Consider the following 7,211-nt stretch of genomic DNA (forward strand, 5'->3'; position numbering starts at 1 on the left):
TAATTAGGTTAATTAAAATTGGAGTCAACTTAGGGTTTTTTCCTAGTTTACCCTAAAATAATTAAACAAGGTGGCGACTCACACATTCACGTGCATTTCTGCCCTTAGTCATATTCATTATATGCCTATATTTTTGGGGGAGGGGTTCACAGTTTGGCGACTTCACTGGGGACTTATGTAATCGTTTTACATAAAGTGGACTTCAATTGTTGTGTAAACTAACCTGCCCTTCTCAGGGTATTATTTTACTATGCTTTGTTTTGCAGGGTACCCTAGCAAAGATTAAGTGTTCTTTCTTTAAGAATGCTTAATAAGGAAAATTTGGACCTAATTAAATTTTACTTTAAATCACTTAAATTTGTTTATTTATTTGCACGAACTGAGAATCTTTTTTCTCCATTGCATAAAAAACGAATTTCAAATGAATTTCTTCTCTCTCTGTTCAAACTTCTAAGTCTGGATAGCAAGTAGCGCTGATCGGCAGGTCTCCTTGATTATGTCGACGGACAGCCAAAGCGTCCTCCCTGTTATCGCAAACCATCCCTGATCCTTTTAGGGGTGGCCCATGAGTATGCGTACTGTCGGACCCACGTGAAACTCCTTGTTTCACATGTGGTTAGGTATATCCATGCTCAAGGTTCAAGGGTCCCTTAATAAGCCTATTCTCTATTTGTGTCATAGCCTATAGAACCTATCCTTTAGGGCTGTATGCACCCAATGATGCGAACCATATCATTAAGACGAATTATGACGTGATGTTGTGCGCATTCATGACATATCACTTCATAAGAACATTAAAAAGAACACAAAATATTCTTTTTGGTCATGCACAACTGGACAAAAGAGTCGATATGCTTTAGGTACCCTGATACAGAATACTACCCACTATACCCTAATCCAGCTACCTTTATCCTATCAGGTACCCACTGTTCGAGTGCCTATCCAAGTTCCAGTCACACCTACAGTGCTATCACCAACCTCACCTGTAACGCCTCATTTTTCTGTGTCTAAAATAGTAAGTTACCGGTCTGTGAATAGTATCATCAGTCCGGGAATAAATATTATTTTGGTCCAGAAAAATTACTATGTATGTTTAATATTTTCTATAATATTTTTGGAGTATGTATACATTATTTTTATGGCTAGAAAGTAAGTAATAAATATTTTTGGAGAATTTAGAAAATTTGTGAATAGTTAATTAAGGTGTGATATTAAGTAAGGAAAATTAGAGGCAATATTTGTATGGAGTAAATTTGAAATGGTGTTATATTAATTAAGGAAATTAGATGAATTATTTTTATGGAGTAAAGTTGAGGATTTTATTGTGTTAAATAATATTTTGAAGGAATTTAATTGGGAGAATATTTGTAGCCATTAGATTAGATTGACTCAATCCTAGCCATCCAATGTTGAGAAAAGACTAAAATACCCTTGTGCTCAATAATTTGAGCAACCACTTTCTCTCCTTCTTCTTCTCTTTGGCATTGGCTATCTCCTTCTTCTTCTTCTTCTCTTTGTTTTTCTTCAACTTCATCCTTAGCTAAATCCATCAAATTCAACCCATTTAACTTGATTTAAGGAATCAATCCTAGAGTTTAAAGCTTGAGAAGTGATTTGTGGTGATTATTTTCAAGAAACTTGGAAAGCCAAAGGCTTAGGAAACCTCTACCAAGGAGTAAAGGCAAAGTTGGAGCTTAGAATGCTTTAATCTAAGCTTGCTAAGGCTTGTTTTAAAGTAAGTGTTCATAAATCCTCCTACCTTGTTTAAATTTTTGATTTTGTGAAGTTTCTACTATTTTGTGAAAATTGGGAATTTTATATGAAATGATTTGATTATTGAATTTTGGTGGTATAAATGTGTTCTTGGGAGATTTCTAAGCATGTTTATATGTAAAATTGATGAGGAAAACATTTTCTTCTTCATCTTCCAAAAGTGGCAGAACCTATTGATGAAAAAGGCCTTAAGATTTCTTGTTCTCTTTGTTGGTTTATGCTCTTAAGATGATGTATGATGAGTATGAAATATGTGGTAGAAATCCCTACCTTGTATATGATTTAAGTAAGCTGAAATTGGGAAAAATGTTATTGAGTGAGATTAAGGACTATTTTTTGATCCTTTCGAGTTTTCCTTTGTGTCTGAGTCCTTCATCAAAGTTATAGGTCTACTTCTTAGCTTTCCAACCCATCCTCTTGTGTCCAATTTGGATATATATAGTTCAACTTATGGCTGAAAAACCCAAACTGACTCTGTTATGACGGGCTACATGCATCACTGAATTGAGTGCCCATTTTGACCACTATAATGATAAGATTATATTCTGAGTTCTTCATGAGAGTTGTTTCCCTGTGTCTTGAGACTTCTCTGGTTTTGGATTGGTTTGATTTGAGTGTCTGGATAAGTAGGAATTGGATAAACATTGGAATTAGTGCTGCTGAATCAAGTCTGGACTATTGGTCTGTGTTCCTAGCCTTTTTTCACCATATTACAGATTGATCTGGGCTGTTGTCCCTTGATAAAATTTGTAGAATTTTGTCTTAGCTTTCTAATGAATCAAACTTCACTTAATTTGGAAATCTATAACTCAAGTTATGTCCTAAAAACCCAGAAAAGGTCAAGGTGATATTAATGCTGGAAATTTTCTATGTCCTAAATCAAAGGGTTATTTGGATAAAAGTATGTATAAATCATGTGTGATGAAGTGCTCTTGATTATTTGTATGTTTTAGAATTTATTTGACAAAAATAAAACATAAGTGTGAGAAGGGTTGTTGTGGATATCATTAAATGGATATAAATTGGAAAGGTGTGGAATTGATTTAGATAATGCATGATGAGGGTTGAAATGGATACTTTTGTGCATAAGAGTTATGTTAGCATGCGTGATTGGAGAAGGAAATTCCTCCCCTTGGTACCACCTTAGTGTAGTAAAGCTTACATAATTATTATATATATGACATAAGTATGATTATTTGATAACTTTTATATGTTTAGAGTTTTAACAAAGAAATGGGTATTTAAGGTGTAAGTGCTTTGTATATATATACTATCTTAAAAAGAATGTGGTAATTTGTGTAAGTTGTAAGTTGAGAAATTTTGAAGTGATGGGTATTAAGTAATGAAGTGTTTTTGATTAAGAATTATTGCTTTTGTGCAAGAATGATTTTGATTTGGGCTCTACTATGCATGATTGAAACGTGGTATGATGAGATTGATTTTGTTATTGTGAAGCTATGATCATATGCTAGGGTTATCAGCCCTTATAAATAGGCGGACGCGCTTATTTGTGTGATGGGGGTGGTGCTTTCATAGGCCACGGTGGTGCTTTCATAGGCCACGATTGTGTGATGGGGGTGGTGCTTTCATAGGCCACGAGTATGTGATGGGGGTGGCGCTAACATAGGCCACGATCAAATCTGCTTATGTTCATTCTGCATGAGTATGAGCCTTAACGAAAAATAACATTTTATTGTTGCTATAAAAGAATGAAGACATAGTTGTATTTATAATCGTCTTATTGTTTTCAAAGTAGTTGAATTAAACGAATAAGATCATATTATTTTAGTAAACTTTACTTTGGAAATTAATGATTATGTTATCAAATGAATTTTCAAAGCATGATATTCCGGTACAAGGTTTTAAAAATAAATAGTATATGTATTGGTATAATAAATGTGCAAGTAATGAATTTATGAGTTGAAAGAATTAAATTCTTCATGTTGTTAATTCATAGTTTATTTGATATTTCTTTTGCTATAAATGTAAATGCATGTTAATATTTGAGATTTTATGATTATAAATGATTTTACGAAATTTGTGTTTTAAGTAAGTTGCCATCGCAATTTTGGTAAGTATGTGAATTATGAGCACCACTGAGTTTTATACTCAGCGCGTTGATTTTTATCACGCGTAGGTTGAAGATGTGGATGCTACTTGAAGAGTAGAAGCATCTTATCAAAGCAGAAGTCACTAATTTGGTAGTAGTCGATTGAGATTTATGTACTTAAGAATTATGGCATGTATAATTATTACATTTTTTGGAGATTATGTTATTTGAATTATATGTAATAATAAATTATTTTGGTTTATATATTTGGAGATAAGCATAGGATTTATTAAATGAGTGAATATGAAATATTTTAAGTCAGTTGATATGATTACTTCATTAAGACTTGATATCTATAATGAATGCAAGTAATTGATGAATCGAAAATACTATTGAGGATTTATTTAGTTATGAAAACATAAAAGTGTTGTTGTGTTATAATAATTATTTGGAGATGTTGGACATTTGGAGTTTCATTGGGAGTATTTTGTATTCACATGTTTGGCGAGCTCAGTTTTTAAAGGGATATTCTTACGGTATTTTTGTAGGATTGTTCCCAATGTATATATATTAAAAAAAAAAGATAAGAAAATAAAATGACATTTCTATTATAAAAAAAAATAATATACTCATGAAACTTGTGAATACCCAATTACTTCTAATGTAAAATTTTAGTTTTATGATTTATATGTTAAGTTAAGACGGTGTCTCCGGCACCGAATGTGGCATCCGCCGTCGAGTCTCTCGGGATTGGGTGGCGGGTGTTACATCACCAGCTTCAACTGCACCAATGGCATCACTTGCTGACATCCAAAATCTCATAGAGCAACTGGAAGCTAGAATGGAGGCTAGAATGAATGAGGCATTAGCTGCCCAGAGAACTGCCCTAATAGCCGAACTAGGTAGTGGTAATGGAAATGGGGCTTCCGCTGGTGGAAGTGGACCTACTACCTCCAATCAGGGACCTGCTGCTGAACCGACAAACCCTGCCCTTAACCTGGATGACATGCCCTCCAGAACTGCTTCTGAGCTGGAAGCTCAGAAAATGAGAGAAAACCTGGAACTCTTGGAAAGGTCGATCACTGCCCTCAAGACACATAAGGAAGTGGTGGACATGGACTCCTTGTCCTTGTTCCCTGAAGCAAGACTGCCAACAAAGTTCAAAATGCCCAACATGGACCAGTTTGATGGAACCACTTGTCCCAAAACGCACCTGAAAATGTATGTGGGTGCCCTAAACCCGTTCGGACTGAACAGCGAGCTCCTTGCTCAGTTGTTTCAACAATCACTCACTGGTGCTGCTTTGAGGTGGTTTGTCAGCCTAGATCGGTCTAAAATGAAGACCTGGGAAAACATGTGCAACGCGTTTAACACGCAGTACCATTATAATATAGAGGTGGATGTTACTCGGAGAGAACTGGAAACCACCAAACAAAAGAGCAACGAACCCTTTTCCTCGTTCCTTACGAGGTGGAGGGCCAAGGCCGCCCAAATGATCAATCGGCCTTCAGAACAAGAACAGGTAGACATAATCATTAAAAATCTACTACCTGTCTACCAACAACAACTGCAAACTCAGTACCTACCAACGTTTCAGTCGCTCATTGCTACTGCAACCAAGGTAGAGGATTTAATCCAAATGGGACAACTGAAAGAAGACTCGGGTACCTCAAAATATAAGAAGCCTAGCCAAGCTAGCAAAGTTCACGAAGTGGCAAGTATCACCTCCATGAATCCTTTACGTGTGGGGAATATGAGAAATGGCAGCAAGTCGAGGAGGACTTACACTGATCTTGGGATGCCAATCCTTTTGGTACTCCGAGAGGCTGTCAAGGCCGCCACCCAACCCATTACCAAGGAACTACAGAGCTGACGAATACTGTGAGTACCATTAGGGTAACGGGCACAAGAATGAAGCGTGCTGGACGCTTAAGAACCGCATCCAAGACCTGGTGGACAACGGTTCAATTATTCCAAGGAATAAGCCAAACATTAGTGCTAATCCTTCACCAAATCACGGGATAAATGCTATCGTTGCTGACCAGAAATTGATCGATCCTTTCGAACTATTCCTAGAAATGAATGACATTTGTGTCGTGGAAATATTTGTTGATGTCTGGGGCAACAAGCCCGAAACAATAACTGAACTGGAAGTGGAAGACTTCATGCAGCCCAGTCTCTTTGACGAGGTTGTGGTCATTACAGGAAATGATGGGAACCAAGACCTGCTGAGCCTGATCAAACCGTACAAAGGGCCTCTCACCAACTGGTATGCCGAGGAGGAGCGCGCTGCTGATAAACCCCCTCCCGAGTCAAACCTAGAGTCAAAGTCTGTAATCAAGTCCTGTACTGAGTCTAAGTCTGACCCCGAGTCTGAAACCGAGTCAGAGTCCAGTTCCAGTTCTAAGTCATCTATGTCGGATTTAGAAAATCCAAACTTCAAATTTGATGTAATTTTTGAGGACGATTCCGTCCTAATCAATAAGAGCTTGCAAATTATTGGCTACCCCGCGTCTCTATCTTTTCAAGCATTTCCAAGCAAAAATAATGAAAATCAAATAAATGAAATAAAAAATGAAAAAGAAAAAATAATCATTGGCAAAGAAGAAAATGAACATACATACATTGCATCTGACTGTGTGAACAGGGAATAGGTCATTGAATGCTTGGAAAAGTTTGCCGATTGCTTCATGTGGAAGGCAAGTGACATCACGGGAATTGACCCGGCAATAGCGGTGCATAAGATTCCAGTATACCCTGAGGCTAGGCCGGTAAAACAGAAGCTAAGAAGGCTGAAAACATAATGGTCCTTGAAAATCAAAGAGGAAGTAGCCAAGCAACTGGAGAATAAGTTCATAGAACCCATTGCCTACCCGACGTGGTTAGCAAATATTGTGCCGGTGCCGAAGAAAGATGGCAAAGTCAGAATGTGTGTGGATTACCGGGATTTGAATAAAGCATGTCCGAAGGACGACTTCCCCCTGTCGCATATTGACTTGTTGGTGGACCGAATGGCTGGACACGAGATGGTCTCCTTGACCGATCTCGCTATCGGGTACAATCAAATAATGATACATTTGCCAGACAAAGAGAAAACGACATTCATCACGGAGTGGGGAACCTACTGCTACAGGGTTATGCCTTTTGGGCTCAAAAATGCCAGGGCGACCTATCAAAGAATGGCAACGACCATCTTCCACGATATGATTCACAAAGAAGTAGAAGTGTATGTGGACGATATGGTTGTTAAATCTAAAACAGCTAAAGAACATACAACAGCACTTGATAAGTTCTTCCTTAGACTTTGAAAGTACAATTTAAAGCTCAACCCGGCGAAATGTCTGTTTGGAGCTACATCCGGAGTATTTCTGGGGCATATGGTCAGTCG

General features: G+C 37.3%; 1 long non-coding RNA gene across 1 annotated transcript; it reads left to right on the forward strand.

The window, feature by feature from the left end:
- The first annotated feature begins 1,490 nt into the window (after nucleotides 1–1,490).
- LOC149496233 (uncharacterized) lies at nucleotides 1,491–4,085 on the forward strand. The gene is made up of 2 exons (XR_016321006.1): nucleotides 1,491–1,735; nucleotides 3,911–4,085. It is a non-coding gene; the product is annotated as an uncharacterized LOC149496233 (long non-coding RNA).
- The last annotated feature ends 3,126 nt before the right edge of the window (nucleotides 4,086–7,211 follow it).

Source organism: Jatropha curcas, chromosome 5 (genome assembly GCF_041381405.1).
Source record: "Jatropha curcas cultivar XTBG-Jc1 chromosome 5, XTBG_Jcur_1.0, whole genome shotgun sequence".
Classification (NCBI taxonomy): Eukaryota; Viridiplantae; Streptophyta; class Magnoliopsida; order Malpighiales; family Euphorbiaceae; genus Jatropha; species Jatropha curcas.